General features: G+C 39.4%; 1 pseudogene; it reads left to right on the forward strand.

Moving 5' to 3' along the window:
- Positions 1–6,602: 6,602 nt before the first annotated feature.
- On the forward strand, positions 6,603–6,896 carry LOC107974093 (large ribosomal subunit protein eL43-like; annotated as a pseudogene).
- Positions 6,897–17,819: the final 10,923 nt, after the last annotated feature.

Here is a 17,819-nt window from a genome sequence, read left to right on the forward strand (position 1 = left end):
GAACTACAAACCACTGCTCAAGGAAATAAAAGAGGATACAAACAAATGGAAGAACATTCCATGCTCATGGGTAGGAAGAATCAATATCGTGAATATGGCCATACTGCCCAAGGTAATTTACAGATTCAATGCCATCCCCATCAAGCTACCAATGACTTTCTTCACAGAATTGGAAAAAACTACTTTAAAGTTCATATGGAATCAAAAGAGAGCCCGCATCGCCAAGTCAATCCTAAGCCAAAAGAACAAAGCTGGAGGCATCACACTACCTGACTTCAAACTATACTACAAGGCTACAGTAACCAAAACAGCATGGTACTGGTACCAAAACAGAAATATAGATCAATGGAACAGATCAGAGCCCTCAGAAATAACGCCGCTTACCTACAACTATCTGATCTTTGACAAACCTGAGAAAAACAAGCAATGGGGAAAGGATTCCCTATTTAATAAATGGTGCTGGGGAAACTGGCTAGCCATATGTAGAAAGCTGAAACTGGATCCCTTCCTTACACCTTATACAAAAATCAATTCAAGATGGATTAAAGATTTAAACGTTAGACCTAAAACCATAAAAACCCTAGAAGAAAACCTAGGCATTACCATTCAGGACATAGGCGTGGGCAAGGACTTCATGTCCAAAACACCAAAAGCAATGGCAACAAAAGCCAAAATTGACAAATGGGATCTAATTAAACTAAAGAGCTTCTGCACAGCAAAAGAAACTACCATCAGAGTGAATAGGCAACCTACAACATGGGAGAAAATTTTAGCAACCTACTCATCTGACAAAGGGCTAATATCCAGAATCTACAGTGAACTCAAACAAATTTACAAGAAAAAAACAAACAACCCCATCAAAAAGTGGGCGAAGGACATGAACAGACACTTCTCAAAAGAAGACATTTATGCAGCCAAAAAACACATGAAAAAATGCTCATCATCACTGGCCATCAGAGAAATGCAAATCAAAACCACTATGAGATATCATCTCACACCAGATCACATGGACACAGGAAGGGGAATATCACACTCTGGGGACTGTGGTGGGGAGGGGGGAGGGGGGAGGGATAGCATTGGGAGATATACCTAATGCTAGATGACGAGTTAGTGGGTTCAGCGCACCAGCATGGCACATGTATACATATGTAACTAACCTGCACAATGTGCACATGTACCCTAAAACTTAAAGTATAATTAAAAAAAAAAAAAGAAAGAAAATGTGGCACATATACACCGTGGAATACTATGTAGCCATAAAAAATGATGAGTTCATGTCATTTGTAGGGACATGGATGAAGTTGGAAACCATCATTCTCAGCAAACTATTGCAAGGACAAAAAACCAAACACTGCATGTTCTCATTCATAGGTGGGAATTGAGTAAGGATAACACTTGGACACAGGAAGGGGAATATCACACCCCAGGGCCTGTTGTGGGGTTGGGGGAGGGGGGAGGGATAGCATTAGGAGACATACCTAATGTAAATGAAGGCTTAATGGGTGCAGCACACCATTAACATTGTGCACATGTACCCTAGAACTTAAAGTATAATAATATATATGTATATAAAATATATACATATATATATATAATAAAAAAATAAAAAATAAAAATCTGTGTACCACACTGGGTACCTGTATACAAAACAAACAAACAAACAACAACAACAGAAAACAAATCTCTGAGAACCGGGAGTGCTGATGTCTAAGAGCAGGAGGAGATAATGTCTCAGCTCAGTAAGACAGAGGAAAGCCCTCTTTTCTCCACCTTTTTGTTCTATTTAGGCCCTCAATGGATTGGGTGCTGCCCACCCACATAGGTGAGAGCAAGCTTTATTTGGCTGCTGACTCAAATGCTAATCTCTTCCAGAAACACCTTCACAGACACACCCAGAAACCGTGTTTTACCAGCCATCTGGGCATCCCTTCCCCATCAAGTAGGCACATAAAATTGACGATCACACCTCCTGCCCTACATCCCTTTACTATTCCCCACACTGAAGCCAGGGGGTGGTTTCTAAAATGCAAATATGATTATGTGGCTTCCCTGAGTAGAGTCCATCCATTGGCTATAGGTTTTTCTGTTTCCCTAAAGCTCCACATGTAACTGAAACACAGGTTCAGTCACTCACCACCTGCAGAGTCCACTTAACAAGATTGAGTCTGGTATAAAGAAAGTGACATTATTCCACAGCATAGCTTAGGGGAAGAAGTACAGGCTCCTGCCTTTAAGGATATCACTTTACTTTTGGGCAGAAAGCAGAGGCTTTTAAGCGGTGACTTGGCATGAATGGCATGCAGGAGAGGGAGAAAGCAGGTGTAGGGTCTGCATGACTCGCTTTGATGCCATATCTACCGAGCTGGCACCATCGTGGGCAGAGCTAGGTTGTAAGGTGGCCACTGTCTTGAGATCCACTCCAGGTGAAAGAGAGCTCTGTTGCGGGGCACTTCAGGTTGTAAATTGACTGTTGTCTCTTGAGGCCATCTCCTGGTGGGAGAATTCCCTCTCTGGTGCATAGTTATTAGGTTGGTGCAAAAGTAATTGTGGTTTTTGCCATTACTTTTGCCAAATTACTCTGGCACCAACCTAATAGATAAGCTTGCTCTGTAGGAAGTGTCTGGCGAAGGGAAGGTAAAGGTTATAATTTCATTTCTAAAGAGCTAAGAAGTGAGGAACAAGGGAAAAGGGGGAAAGAGAAAAGAAGGAAAACAATAAGACATAACCCATTCTTTTTCTCTTAGAAAAGAGGGGGTACTTGGTTATACACATGCCTGTCCATCTCCCCGCCCTTGCCCATGTTCCTCCTGCCCAAAGCGCTTTTTCACAAACAAGCCCTCCTTTAGCTGACACGCTCCCACTTAGGTCTCCGCTGTGTTGTCACCTCCTCAGGGAAGACGTCTCAGATGTCACACTAAGTTAGATTTCCCTATTACAAATTCTGTCATTACACAGCATTGGCCTTTCTATAGGAGAGCTTATCACAAGTAAAATTAAATAATTAGTCATATGATTAGGTTTAATGTCTGTCTGCCCCTTTAATACTGTAAGTGCCACACAAACAAAAAAATTGTGTCTGTCTCCCCAAGACTTGGCACTGAGTAGGTTCTTAATACATGCATTCATTAAATAAATGAAAGAGCAAACTTTAGTACAGTGTACAAGGACATCTAGCATCTGTCCCTGCTTACCAGCCAGCTTGTATTTCATGGTGCTTTGCCCCATTCCTAACATCCAAAGTTCATGCCAGTGCACCAAGTGTAACTGCTTGCAGTTACAAACTCACCAGTCTATATCATTTCACCATGTCTTGGCCCGTATTGCTGCCTGCTTTCTGGGTGGTACCTCTGGCCTCCCCACCAAGTCCCATCTCATCTGCCTGGTGAGTATCTACTCTTCTTTGAATAAGCTGTTTATGGATTATTTCCTCCATGAGCTTTTCTCACCTCATTCCACCCAAGTAGAATCTACCACTTCCTTCTTCCCTGGGGTCTCCACTGTACCGTTTTGTGTATTACAGAAGAAACAGGGCTTCACATGACTTTACTGAGATCTGCTAGAGACTCTTCTATTGGCCAACTTCCAACTCAGGTGAAATTCAGTTTTGCCAAGAGTTCACTCCCAATGTGGAGTCCATAAAGTCATCTCAGAGCTGGTAAGTATTTCATAGAGTGAAAAATTACCTCCTATTCCATCAACACAGAGAAAAGAGGAATATACAGCATTCACTATTTTTGTTTGTTTTGTTTAGACTTCCAAAAGAAGCTTCTGGTAGCATGGCATAAATGTCACAGTTTATATGTAGGTGTTGCAGATTTCTCAGTAAGCCTCTTGTTTCTTGCAAAAACAAATTTAAAAAATCTTTGTCAATATGCCTGCCATAAGCTTGGCTAAAATTGCTTGATGTGAGTGATATTTGAAGCCTTCCACTTTCAGATTTTTAAAATGTCTCACCCTTGGACTCTGCTCTCAAGTTGCCTCAAAATTTAAACTATCTAAGTTCTATAGAGTCCCTTTACCCCAGTTTTTCCCTCTGTTTTAGTTTCACTTGTTTCGATTATGTCTCTAGTTGTTACACAAATGACTTTTAAAACATATTCCATTTTTTTTTATTTTTTCACTAAAACATATTCCCCCCTTGCATTTCTTTATCAGAGTAACTCAAACACGTTTTTATGAGCCTAACAATTCCACATCAGCATATTTTAGTCCAATAAATACTTTTTGAAAATCTCTGGTATAATTTACCTTTACATGTTCCTAAAACCATTATATAAGTCTTGGTCCTTTGGGCGCAAACCCAAAACATGAAACGTTAAAACCTTATCCTCCTTGAAGAGCAGCAAATGCCATATATGAATTGTCTTTTCAATGTTGCTCCCTAAAAGCCCTTCAGGTTCCATAAAGTCATTTTGGGATCAGATGGACAAATTTTTCCCTATCCCTCTACAGTGGTCCAGGGTGTGAGGCCTGAGATTCTCTCTTTCTTCCTGGGAAGTCTTTGTCCAGTTCTTTTTGGTGACCATGCACAGCAAGGGGAAAAAATCAAGGGAGTAACCAAGAGTAACCAGGAATAGCTGCTAGAATCACAAAACAGCAAATAAATGCCAGCAAGCAGATGTCCATGTATTTCAGTCTGTTTAAAAGACAAAATCCACTCCACTCAAGGATACACATTTTATTTGAGTACCTTCAGATCCAAGGGAGATAAATGTAGCGGGGGAGAAGGGGTTCTTACGTCTTATGAATGAAAAGTTTTGATGAATTTCATTAGTAATTTACACTAGATTAATATGCCATCAAATAAATGTAAGTGGCAGGCCACAGGCTTAAGAAAGCAAGTCTTTGATGAGCCTGTCCACTCAAGAGTAAGGGGGAGAGTCCCATCTTTCTGCTGCCTGATAATCTCATGTTCATGACAGCTTGAGGACAAGACCTCTGTCTGTCTGAATCTAGTTTCTGCAAAAAGCCAGTTTATTTTTTTTTCAAATTCCTACCTTAATGTTTTACTACTACCTGTAAATTCTAGGTGATATGGGCAATGGAAGTTTTGGTGAATTTTAAGGCTTTGCAGATTGTCTTAATAATTCAACATATGATGAATGTACCTCAATTGTCATAATGAACAAGGTCATCCCATATCTGGGAATAAAATCTTTTTAGTCTTTGGCTGACATGTATTTTGTCCACCTGTGTGTGTGTGTGTGTGTGTGTGTATGTGTGTGTGTGTGTATGTGTGTGTTTGTGTGTATGTGTGTATCTACAATACTGAACTATTCACACAATTAAAAGTGAATAACATCTTTGCTCATTTGAAGAAATGCTATCCAAGTATATCATGTGTTATTTTAAAAGAAAGCTGTCATTTTTCTTTAAATACTGTTGACTCTGGCTTTTCATGACCCCAAATATTTTAATTAACTATAATTATTTTATTTTATATACTTAAATTATCAGAACTTGGCCAATAGGATTCTCCTTGAAGCTGGTTTCGATATCTTTCTCCAGGATTTCTAAAGCATCATTTCTTTGTGGCAAGAAATGTTCCAAACCAGTCTAGAATATTACCCCAAGAATGGAATCAACTTCTCTCCAAGGACTGGTGCTTTATATTAATGGAGAATAAATAGTTCAGACTTTTCTGCTATCTTGTAAAATTTACATTATTGAAAAACCTCACATTCTGCAAAATCAACACTAAAAGCCACGGGGCTTACAGGGTACATGAAGTGGGGAAAACCACTCAACATGTAGTCAACTTTGTAACCAGAACACTAAGAAAAACAATCCTTGGTAGCTTGGATGCTCCAGACGGGCAGCTGGGCATGGCTAGAGGCTACAACTGTAGATACTAAAAATTCACGTAAACCAGTGAGAGGAAACACTGGCCACAGGTTTGTGAGAGCAGAGCTGGGGGTGCTGGAACAATGCACACCAAAGGAATTTGAGAAGCTCCCAGGGCACAGGCACCAAGCAAGAGTGGCACAAGGCTGGGACACCTCTGGGGGCCTCCCCAGAGAGTCTGGTGCTGGCAGTCATTTTTCATTTTCTTAAAATGCAGCTAAAAGAATCCTGGTCCCAGAACAGCAGCTGTGGTGATTTTTCAGCACATCTTTTCAGCAGCTGAAAGTTGTGATTCTGTTCCTGCTCTTCTGGCTCCCCTTGCCTAGGAGAAACCTGATCTGATCAAATGTGACTTCTCGGTTACATAGACATCAGTCTCTCTTCACATATGAACTAATCAGATTCTAGAAACACATTTTGTGAAATCATGAATTACTTCTGTCTTTGATCATACAAGGTACATTGAGAGGTGGAGGTTATTCTTTCACCTCCAATCTTAGCTGACCTATGACTGCTGTTTTTCCCTTTTATTATTAATTTTAATTAACATAATAATTATACATACTTATGGGGTACAGGGTGATATTTCAATACATGTGTACAACCTGCAATGATCAAATCAGGATAATTAACATATCTGTCATCTCAAACATTTTTCGTTGTTGCTTTGGGAATATTCAAAATCCGCTCTTCTAGCTATTTGAAAATATACGATAAATTGTTGTTGCTGTTTGGGCTCGGGCCCAGTTGGTGGTGAAATGATTAAAGCCAACAAGAACGTCAGAATTATCAATAAACATGGGACCCACTATAGTGCCTCCCTCCAGAAAATGGTGAAGAAAATTATAATTCACCAGCATGCTGAGGACACTTGCTCCTTCTGTGGCAAAATCCGGATAAAGAGACAAGCTGTGGGGACCTGGCGCTGTGGGGATCTGGCACTGTGGCTCCTGGATGGAAATGGTAGCTGGTGGTGCCTGGACCTATAACACCACTTCCACCATCACAGTAAAGTTGCCGTCAGAAGACTGAAGGAGTTGGAAGACCAGTAGAAGCTCCACCATTTGAGACATCACTAGTCTATGATAAATGGGTTAATTTATGTAATAAAATAAATAAATAAAATTGTTAATTATAGTCCCCCTGTAGTGCTATAGAACATTAGAGATTCTTCCTCCATTAACCAAGCTTTAGCAATAGCCTCACTATCCTCTGCCCTTCCCAGCTTCTAGGAACCACCATTCTACTCTCTATTTCAATGAATCGAATATTTTAGCTTCCACATATGAGTGAGAACATGTGGTATTTGTCTTTTTTTGTGTACCTGAATTATTTCACTTAACACAATGTCCTCAAAGCTCATCCATGTCGCCATGAATGACATTTTTGTTCTTTTCTCTGGCTAAATAGCATTCCACTGTGTATATGTGCCACAATTTCTTTTCAATTCTTTTTTTTTTTTTTTTTTACAGTGCCGTGGCATGATCATAGCTCACTACAACCTCAAATTCCTAGACTCAAGCCATCCTCCAGCCTTAGCCTCCCAAGTAGCTGGGACTACAAGTACATCGTGCCACCAAGCCTGGCTAATTTTTTAAATTGTTTTTGAAGAGATGGGGGTCTCACTTTTTTGCCCAGGCTGATCTTGGATTCCTGGCCTCAAGTGATTCTTCTGCTTCAGTCTCCCAAAGTGCTGGGATTATAGCATAAGCCACCACACCCAGTGCCCATAATTTCTTTATCCATCTGTTGATGGACATGTAGGTTGATTCCATATCTTGGCTATTGTGAACGGTGCTTTAATAAACATGGGAGTACAGCTATGTGTTCAACATACTGATTTCCTTTCCTTTGGATATATACCCAGCAGTGGGATTGCTGGATCATATTGCAGTTCTATTTACTTTTTTATTTGTTATTTTTTTTAAAGAATGGGTTCTCACTATGTTGCCATATGACTCAAGGGTGGAATGCAGTGGTTATATACAGATGTGATTCATTGCACACTGCCAACTTGAAGGTCTCAAACTATTTTCCCACCTCAGCCTCCAGAGTAACTGAGACTATGGGCACACACCACTGCACTCAGCTTAATTTTAGTTTTGTGAGGAACCTCTACAACTGCTGTCCATAATGGCTGTACTAATTTATATTCCCATCAACAGTGCATAAGAGTTTCCGTTTCTCCACATCCTTGCTATTATTTGTTATTTTTGTCTTTTTGATAACAGCCATTATTACTGGGCTGAGATGATATCTCATTGTGGCTTTGATTTGCATTTCCCTGATGATTAGTGATGTTGAGTATTTTTTATATATCTGTTAGCCATTGGTATATCTTCTTTCTGAAGATGTCTATTCAGCTAATTTGTGCACTTTTAATCATGTTATTTGTTTTTTTGCTCTTGAGCTGTTTGAGTTCCTTGTGTATTCTAAATATTAATCCCTTGTTGGATGAATAGTTTGCAGGGATTTTCTCCCATTCTGCAAGTTGTTTATTCACTCTGTTGATTGTTTCCTTTGCTTTGCAGAAGGTTTTTCGTTTGTTATAATCTCGTTTGTCTATTTTTGCTTCTGTTGCCTGTGTTTTTGAGATATTCTCCATGAAATCTTTGCCTAGACAAATGTCCTGAAGCATTTCTCCTATGTTTTCTCCTAGTTATTTAATTCTTCTAGTCATTCTTCTAGTCATTTAAGTCTTCTAGTCATTCAATTATTAATCCATTTTGGGTTAATTTTCATATATGGTGAGAGATGGGGGCTAGCTTCATTTTTCTGCATATAAATATCCAGTTTTCCCAGCATAATTTATTGAAGAGATTTTCCTTTCCCCAGTGAATGTTCTTGGCCCTTCTGTCTAAAATCAGTTGGTTGTACATATGTAGGTTTATTTCTTGGTTTTCTGTTCTGTTCTACTGGCTTATGTGACTGCTTTTATGACAGTATTATGATGTTTTGATTACTATAGCTGTGTAGTATATTTTGAAGTCAGCTAGCATGATACTTCCAGCTTTATTCTTTTTGTCCAGGATTTCTTTGGCTATTCAAGGTCTTTTTGTGGTTTCATATTAATTTGTAAATTTTTTTTTCTATTTCTGTGAGGAATGACCTGTGACTGCTTTAACCAATAGAGTTCAGAGAAAGTGACACTTCAGGACTTCTGAGACTGTCATAAGAAGCTTTGCAGCTTCCACCCGGGTGTCTTGAAATGCTCATTCTGGATGAAGCCAGTCACCATGTAAGAAGTCTAATTGCCCTAAGACCACCATATAAAAGGAAGCCAAATCTAGCCACGTGGAGAAGCCATATGAAGAGAGAGATTACTAACTTGCTCCAATTATCCCATACATTCCAGCCTGTATGCCAGACATTTTATTTTAAAAAATGACTTCATTAGCCAGGCATGGTGGCATGCATCTCTAGTCCTAGCTACTCAGGAGGCTGAGGTGGAAGGATTACTTGAGTCCAAGAGTACAAAGTTATAGTGAGGGGCAATCCCACCACTGCACCCCAGCCTGGATAACAGACAGAGGCCCTGTTCATGGTCTCAAGATATCCCATATTCATGGACGAGAAGAATTAATATTGTTAAAATGTCCATACTACTCAAAGCAATTTACAGTCAATGCAATCCCTATCAAAATTCCAAGGATATTTTTCACAGAAACAGAAAAACAATCCTAAAATATGATGGACTCACAAATAACTCTGAATAGCCAAAGCAATCTTGAGAAAAATAATAATAATAACAATAATAAAAACATGGTACTAACATAAAAACAGACATATGGGCCAATGGAACAGAATAGAGCCCAGAAATAAACCCACACATTTATGGTTAGTTGATTTTCAACAAAGATGCCAAGAAAACACAATGGGTAAACAACAGTCTCTTCAATAAATGGTGTTGGGACAATCAGATAGCCCCTTGTAGAAGAATGAATTAGACCCTTATCTCCTCCCATATACAAAAATCAACTCAAAACATATTAAAGACTTAGATATCTAAGACCTAAAACTATAAAACTACTATAAGAAAACTTAGAGGAAAAATGTCACGACATTGGTCTTGGCAGTGATTTTTTTTATATGACCCCCAAAGCACAGTCAACTAAAGCAAAAAGAGACAAATTAGATTATATCGAACTAAAAAGCTTCTGCACAGCAAGGGAAACAATCAGCAGAGTGAATAAACAACCTGCAGAAGAGACAATATGGATTCATATCCAAAATACGTAAGGAGCTCAAACAACTCAATAGCAAGAAAACAACCCAATTTTTTAAATGGGCAAAAAATGTGAATAGACGTTTCCCAAAAGAGGACATACAAATGGCTAATAGGTATATGAAAAAATGCTCGGCATCACTCATCAGCAGAGAAATCTAAATTAAAAGACATCACCTCTCACAAGTTAAAATGGCTGTTATAAAAAATGGTGAAAGATAAGAAGTGTTGGAGCAGATGTGAAGAAAACAGAACTCTTACACACTGTTGGTGGGAATGTAAATTAGTAGAGCCATTAAGGAAAATAGTATGGAGGTTTTTCAAAATATCAAAAATAGAATTACCATATGATCCAGCAATCACACTACTAGGTATACATCCAAAGGAAATGAAATCAATATGTTGAAGAAATATCTGTACTCCCATGTTCACTGTGGCATTGTTCACAATAGCCAAGATATGGAATCAACCTGAAAGTTCATCAATGAATGAGTGGATAAAGAAAATACAGCATAGAATACTATTCAAGCTTTAAAAAGAAGAAAATCCTATCATTTGGGAAAACATGGATGAACCTGGAGGATATGATGTTAAACAAGCCAGGCACAGAAGGAGAAATATCACATGATCTCACTTGCATGTGGAATCCAAAAAAGTTGAAGACTTAGATATAAGACCCAAAACTCATAGAAAAGTTGAATTTATAATAGAGAGTAGAATGGTGGTTAGCATGGACTGGGGAATGAGGTGGTTGTAGGGTGAAGGAGACATTGGTTAAAGGATACAAATTTCAGTTAGATTAGAGAACCAACCAAATTCAAGAGATATATTGCACAACATGGTGACTATAGTTAGTAACAATGTATTGTAGTTATGAAAATTGCTGAGAGAATAGATTTTACGTGTTCTCACCACAAAAAAAAGATAAGTATGTGAAGTAATGCATATGTTAATTAACTTCATTTAGCCATTCCACAATGTATATATTTCAAAATATAATGCTGTTTGTGATAAATATGTACAATGTTTATTCTCAATTAAAAATAAATAGGAGAACGAAAATGGCGAATGAATCCTGTGCCTTCAACTGGGATATCCAGGTTCTCTCACTGGGACTGACTAGGTGGTTGGTGGGACCCATGGAGAGTGAGAAAAAGCAGGTGGAGTGGAGTGACAGCCCACCCAGGAGCTGCACAGGGCAAGGGAAGCTCCCACTCCCAGCCAAGAGGGGCGGTGAGTGATTGTGCTACCTTGCCTGGGAAACCACACTTTATCCACAGATCTGTGCAACCTGTGGATCAAGAGATCCCCTCGTGAGCCCACGCCACCAGGACCTTGGGTCCCAAGTACATAGCTATGCAGACTCTAGGCAGCAGGCTGGAGACTGCCTAAGATGACTGAGTTCCCGGAGCAGAAGGGCTGCCGCCATCACTGCAGCTCCAGTCAGCAATTTCCCCTGCAGGTACCAGGGAGACTGGGCGGTTTGGACCAGGAGGAATTCCCCACAGCACAGCGGCTATGGCAGATCTTGGCCAGATTGCTTCTTTAGGTGGGAACCAGATCCAACCCTCCTCACCAGACTGGGCCTCCCTGTGGGAATTTCAGCAACTCCAGCCAGGGGTTTACGGACAGAACTCTGATCTCCCTGTGATGGAGCCCTTTGCGGGGAGGGGTGGCCACGTTCTTCATGGTTCAGTGGACTTAGTCTTTCCTGCCTGGTGGCTCTGAAGAGTCCAGGCAGTCTGGATGAGGGGGATATGCCCCTAACGCAGTGCACCCACTCTGCCAAGGGACAGCCAGAGTGCTTCATTAAGCGGGTCCCTGATACTGTGCCTCCTGACTGGGTGAGACCCCACAACAGAGGTTGTCAGAAACCTTGTAAAAGAGCATTCCCGCCGGCATCAGGTCAGTGTCTCTCTGGGATGGAGATCCCAGAAAAAGGAGCAGGCAGCCATCTTTGCTGTTCTGTAGCCTCCACTGGGGACACCTCCAGGTGTGGGAGGGACCCAGGCAAATAGGGTCTGGAATGAACCTCGAGCAAACCACAGTAGCCCTATGGAAGAGGGGCCTGACTGTTAAAAGAAAAACAAGCAAACAATAGAAAGTAATAACATCAACAATATCAACAAAAAAGACCCCACACAAACCCCATCCAAAGGTCAGCAGCCTCAAAGATTGGAGGTAGATGAGCTCACAAAGATGAGAAAGAATCAATTCAAAACCTCTGAAAACTCAAAAGGCCAGAGTGCCTTTTCTCCTCCAAATGATCACAACACCTCTTTATCTAGGGCACAGAACTGGACTGAGGCTGAGATGGATGAACTGACAGAAGTAGGCTTCAGAAGGTGGGTAATAATGAACTTCGCTGGGTGAAAGGAGCTTGTTCTAACCCAATCCAAAGAAGCTAAGAACCATGATAAAACATTACGGGAGCTCTTAATCAGAATAATCAGTTTAGAGAGAAACATAAATGACCTGATGGAGCTGAAAAACACAACACAGTAACATCACAGTGCAACCACAAGTATCAATAGCTGGACAGACCAAGTGGAGGAAAGAATCTCAGCCTTGAAGACAATCTTGCTGAAATAAGACAGGCAGACAAGCTTATAGTAAAAAGAATGAGAAGGAACAAACAAAACCCCCAAGAACTATGGGATTATGTAAAAAGACTGAACCTATGACTTATTGGGGTACCTGAAAGAGACAGGGAGAACAGAACCAAGTTGGAAAACATACTTCAGGATATTATCCAGAACTTCCCCAATCTAGCAAGACAGGCCAACATTCAAATTCAGGAAATCCAGAGAACCCCAGTAAGATACTCCACGAGAAAAATTAGCCTGAAGACAAATAATCATCAGATTCTCCAAGGTCAAAATGAAGGAAAAAATATTAAGGGCAGCCAGAGAGAAAGGCCAGGTCACCTACAAAGGGAAGCCCATCAGACTAACAGCGGATCTGTCTGCAGAAACCCTACAAGACAGAAGAGATAGGGGCCAATGTCCAACATTTTTAAAGAAAACAATTTCCAACCCAGAATTTCATATCTGGCCAAACTAAGCTTCATAAGTGATGGAGAAATAAGATCCTTTTCAGACAAGCAAATGCTGAGGGAATTCATCACCACCAGGCCTGCCTTGCAAGAGCTTCTGAAGGAAGCACTAAATATGGAAAGGAAAAACCATTACCAGCCACTACAAAAACACACTGATGTACACAGATCAGTGACACTATGAAACAACCACATAAGTGTGCAGAATAGCCAGCTAGCATCAGGAGGACAGGATCAAATTCACACATAACAATATTAACCTTAAATGTAAATGGGATAAATGCCCCAATTAAAAAACAGCAGAATGGCAAGGTGAATAAAGAGTCAAGACCCGTTGGTGTGATATATTAGAGAGACCCATCTCACATACAAAGACACACACAGGCTCAAAATAAAGGAATAAAGGAAAATTTACCAAGTAAATGGAAAGCAGAAAAAAGCAGGTGTTGCAATCCCAGTTTCTGACAAAACAGACTTTAGCGAGTTAATGGGTGCAGCACACCAGCATGGCACATGTATACATATGTAATTAACCTGCACATTGTGCACATGGACCCTAAAACTTAAAGTGTAATAATAATAAAATAAAATAAAATAAAAATAAATAAAAAAATAAAAAGAAAACAGACTTTAACTCAACAAAGATCAAAAAAGACAAAGAAAGGCATTATATAGTGCCTTTATATAATGGGTAAAGGGTTTAATTCAATAAGAAGTGCTAACTATCCTAAATATATATGCACCCAATACAGGAGCAGCCAGATTCATAAAACAAGTTCTTAGAGACCTAGGAAGAGACATAGGCTCCCCACAATAATATTGGGAGACTTTAACATCCCACTGTCAATAGACAGATCATCGAGACAGAAAATTAACAAAGATATCCAGGACTTGAACTCAGCTCTGGATCAAGTGGACCTAATAGATACCTATCGAACTCTCCACCCCAAAACAACAGAACATACATTCTCCTTGATGCCACATGGCACTTACTCTAAAATTGATCACATAATTGGAAGTAAAACACTCCTCAGCAAAAGCAAAATAACTGAAATCATAACAAAGTCTCTCAGAACACAGTACAATCAAATTAGAACTCAAGATTAAGAAACTCACTGAAAAACACACAACTACATGGAAATTGAACAACCTGCTCTTGAATGATTCCTGGGTAGATAATGAAATTAAGGCAGAAATAATCAAGAAGTTCTTTCAAACTAATTAGATGAGATAACGTACCAGAATCCCTGAGACACAGCTAAAGCAGTGTTAAGAAGGAAATTAATAGCACTAAATGCCCACATCAAAAAACTAGAAAGATCTCAAATCGACCTCCTAACATCACAACTAAAAGAACTAGAGAAGCAAGAGCAAACAAATCCCAAAGGTAGCAGAAGACAAGAAACAACCATGATCAGAGCTGAACTGAAGGAGATACAGACATTAAAAACACTTCAAAAATCAACAGATCCAGGGGCTGTTTTTTTGAAAAAAATTAATAAAATAGATAGACTGTTAGCTAGACTAATAAAGAAGAAAATAGAGAAGAATGAAATAGACACAATAAAAAATGATAAAGAGGATATCACCACTGACCCTACAGAAACACAAACAACCATCAGAGAATACTATACACACCTCTATACAAATAAACTAATAAGTCTAGAAGAAATGGATAAATTCCTGGACACATACACCCTCCCAAGACTGGAACAAGAAGAAGTTGAATAACTGAATAGACCAATAATGATTTCTGAAATTGAGGCAATAATAAATAGCCTACCAATCAAAAAAATCCCAGGACCAGACAGATTTACAGCTGAATTCTATCAGAGGTACATAGAGGAGCTGGTACCATTTCTTCTGAAACTATTGCAAACAACTGAAAAGGAGGGGCCCCTCCCTAACTTATTTTATGAGGCCAGTATCATCCTAATACCAGAACCTGGCAGAGATACAACAAAAAAGAAAACTTCAGGCCAGTATCCTTGATGAACATGGATGCAAAAATCCTCAATAAAGTACTGGCAAACCGAACCCAGCAGCACATCAAAAAGCGTATCCACCACAATAAAGTTGACTTCATCCCCAGGATGCAAGGCTGGTTCAACATAAACATATCAATAAAATTAATTCATCACATAAACAGAACTAAAGATAAAAACCACATGATTATATCAATAGACACGGAAAAGGCCTTTGATAAAATTCAACATCCTTTCATGTTAAAAACTCTCAATAAACTAGGTATTGAAGGAACATACCTCAAAACAATAAGAGCTATTTATGACAAACCCATAGCCAACATCATACTGAATGGGCAAATGCTGAAAACATTCCTTTTGAAAACAGGCACAAGACAAGGATGCCTTCTCACACCACTCCTATTCAACATAGTATTGGAACTTTTGGCCAGAGCAATCAGGCAAGAGAAAGAAATAAAGTGTATTCAAATAGGTAGAGAGGAAGTCAAATTATATTTGTTTGCATATGACATGATCTTATATCTAGAAAACCCCATCGTCTCAGCACAAAAGCTTTTTAAGCTGATAAGAAACTTCAGCAAAGTCTCAGGATATAAAATAAGTGTACAAAAATTGCTAGCATTCCTATACACCAACAGGCAAGCAGAGAGCCAAATCACAGATGAACTCCTATGGACAATTGCTACAAAAAGAATCAAATAGGCTGGGCATGGTGGCTCACACCTGTAATCCTAGCACTTTGGGAGGGCAAGGCGGGTGGATTGCCTGAGCTCAGCAGTTTGAAACCAGCCTGGGCAACATGGTGAAACCCCATCTCTATTAAAAATACAAAAAAATTAGCCAGGCATGGAGGCATGTGCATGTAGTCCCAGCTACTTGGGAGGCTGAGACAGAAGAACTGCTTGAACCTGGGAGGCGGAGGTCACAGTGAGCCGAGACTGCGCCACTGCACTCCAGCCTGGGCAACAGAGTGAGACTCCATCTCAAAAAAAAAAAAAAAAAAAAAAAAAAAAAAAGAATAAAATACCTAAGAATACAGCTAACAAGCGAAATGAAGGACCTCTTCAAGGAGAACTACAAACCACTGCTCAAGGAATTCAGGGAGGACACAAACAAATGGAAAAACCTCCCATGCTCAAGGATAGGAAGAATCAATATTGTGAAAATGACCATACTGCCTAAAGTAATTTATAGATTCAATGTTATCCCAACTAAACTACCATTGGCATTCTTCACAGAATCAGAAAAAACTATTTTAAAATTCATATGGAACCAAAAAAGAGCCCATATAGCCAATCCTAAGCAAAAAGAACAAAAGCTGGAGGCATCACACTACCTGACTTCAAACTACACTACAAGGCTACCATAACCAAAACAGCATGGTACTGCTACAAAAACAAATGCATAGACCAACAGAACAGAATAGAGAACTGAAAAATAAAACTGCACATTGACAACCATCTGATCTTCAACAAACCTGACAAAAACAAGCAGTGGGCAAAGGATTCCCTATTTAATAAATGGTGCTGGGAAAACTGGTTAGCCATATGCAGGATATTGAAAGTAGATTCCTTCCTTACACCTTATACAAAAATTAACTCAAGATGGATTTAAGACTTAGATGTAAAACCCAAAACTATAAAAACCCTAGAAGAAAATCTAGGCAATACCATTCAGGACATAGCCATAGACAAAGATTTTATGATGAAAACGTCAAAAACAATTGCAACAAAAGCAAAAATTGACAAATGGGATTGAATTAAACTAAAGAACTTCTGCACAGCAAAAGAAACTATCATCAGAGCAAACAGACAACATACACAATGGGAGAAAAATTTTGCAATCTATCCATCTGACAAAAGTCTAATATCCAGAGTCTACAAGGAACTTTAACAAATTTACAAGAAAAAAACAACCCCACTAAAAAGTAGGCAAATGATATGAACAGATACTTCTGAAAAGAAAACATTCGTGGGGCCAAGAAACATATGAAAAAAGCTCAACATCACTGATCATTAGAGAAATGCAAATCAAAACCACAATGAGATATCAACTCATGCCAGTCAGAATAACAATTATTAAAAGATCAAGAAACAACAGATGCTGGTGAGCCTGTGGAGAAATAGGAATGCTTTTACACTGTCAGTGGGAATGTAAATTAGTTCAACCATTGTGAAAGACGGTGTGGCGATTCCTCAAAGACCTAGAACCAGAAATACCATTTGACCTAGCAATCCCATTACTGGGTATATACCCAAAGGAATATAAATCATTCTATTATAAAGATACATGCACGCATATGCTCACTGCAGCACTATTCACAATAGCAAAGATACGGAATCAACCTAAATGCTCATCAATGATAGACTGGATAAAGAAAATGTGGCACATATTCACCCTGGAATACTATGCAGCCATAAAAAGGAATGAGATCATGTCCTTCACCAGGTCATAGATGGAGCCAGAAGCCATTATCCTCAGCAAACTAGCACAGGAACAGAAAATCAAACACCACATATTCTCACTTATAAGTGGAAGCTGAACAATGAGAATACATGGGCACAGGGAGAGGAACAACACATACTGGCCCCTGTGGGGGTGGAGAGGTGGCAAGAAGGAGAGCATCAGGAAAAATAGCTAATGCATGCTGGGATTAATACCTAGGTGATGGGTTGATAGGTGTAGCAAAGCACCATGGCACGCATATACC

This window comes from Pan troglodytes, chromosome 3 (genome assembly GCF_028858775.2).
Source record: "Pan troglodytes isolate AG18354 chromosome 3, NHGRI_mPanTro3-v2.0_pri, whole genome shotgun sequence".
NCBI classification, from domain to species: domain Eukaryota; kingdom Metazoa; phylum Chordata; class Mammalia; order Primates; family Hominidae; genus Pan; species Pan troglodytes.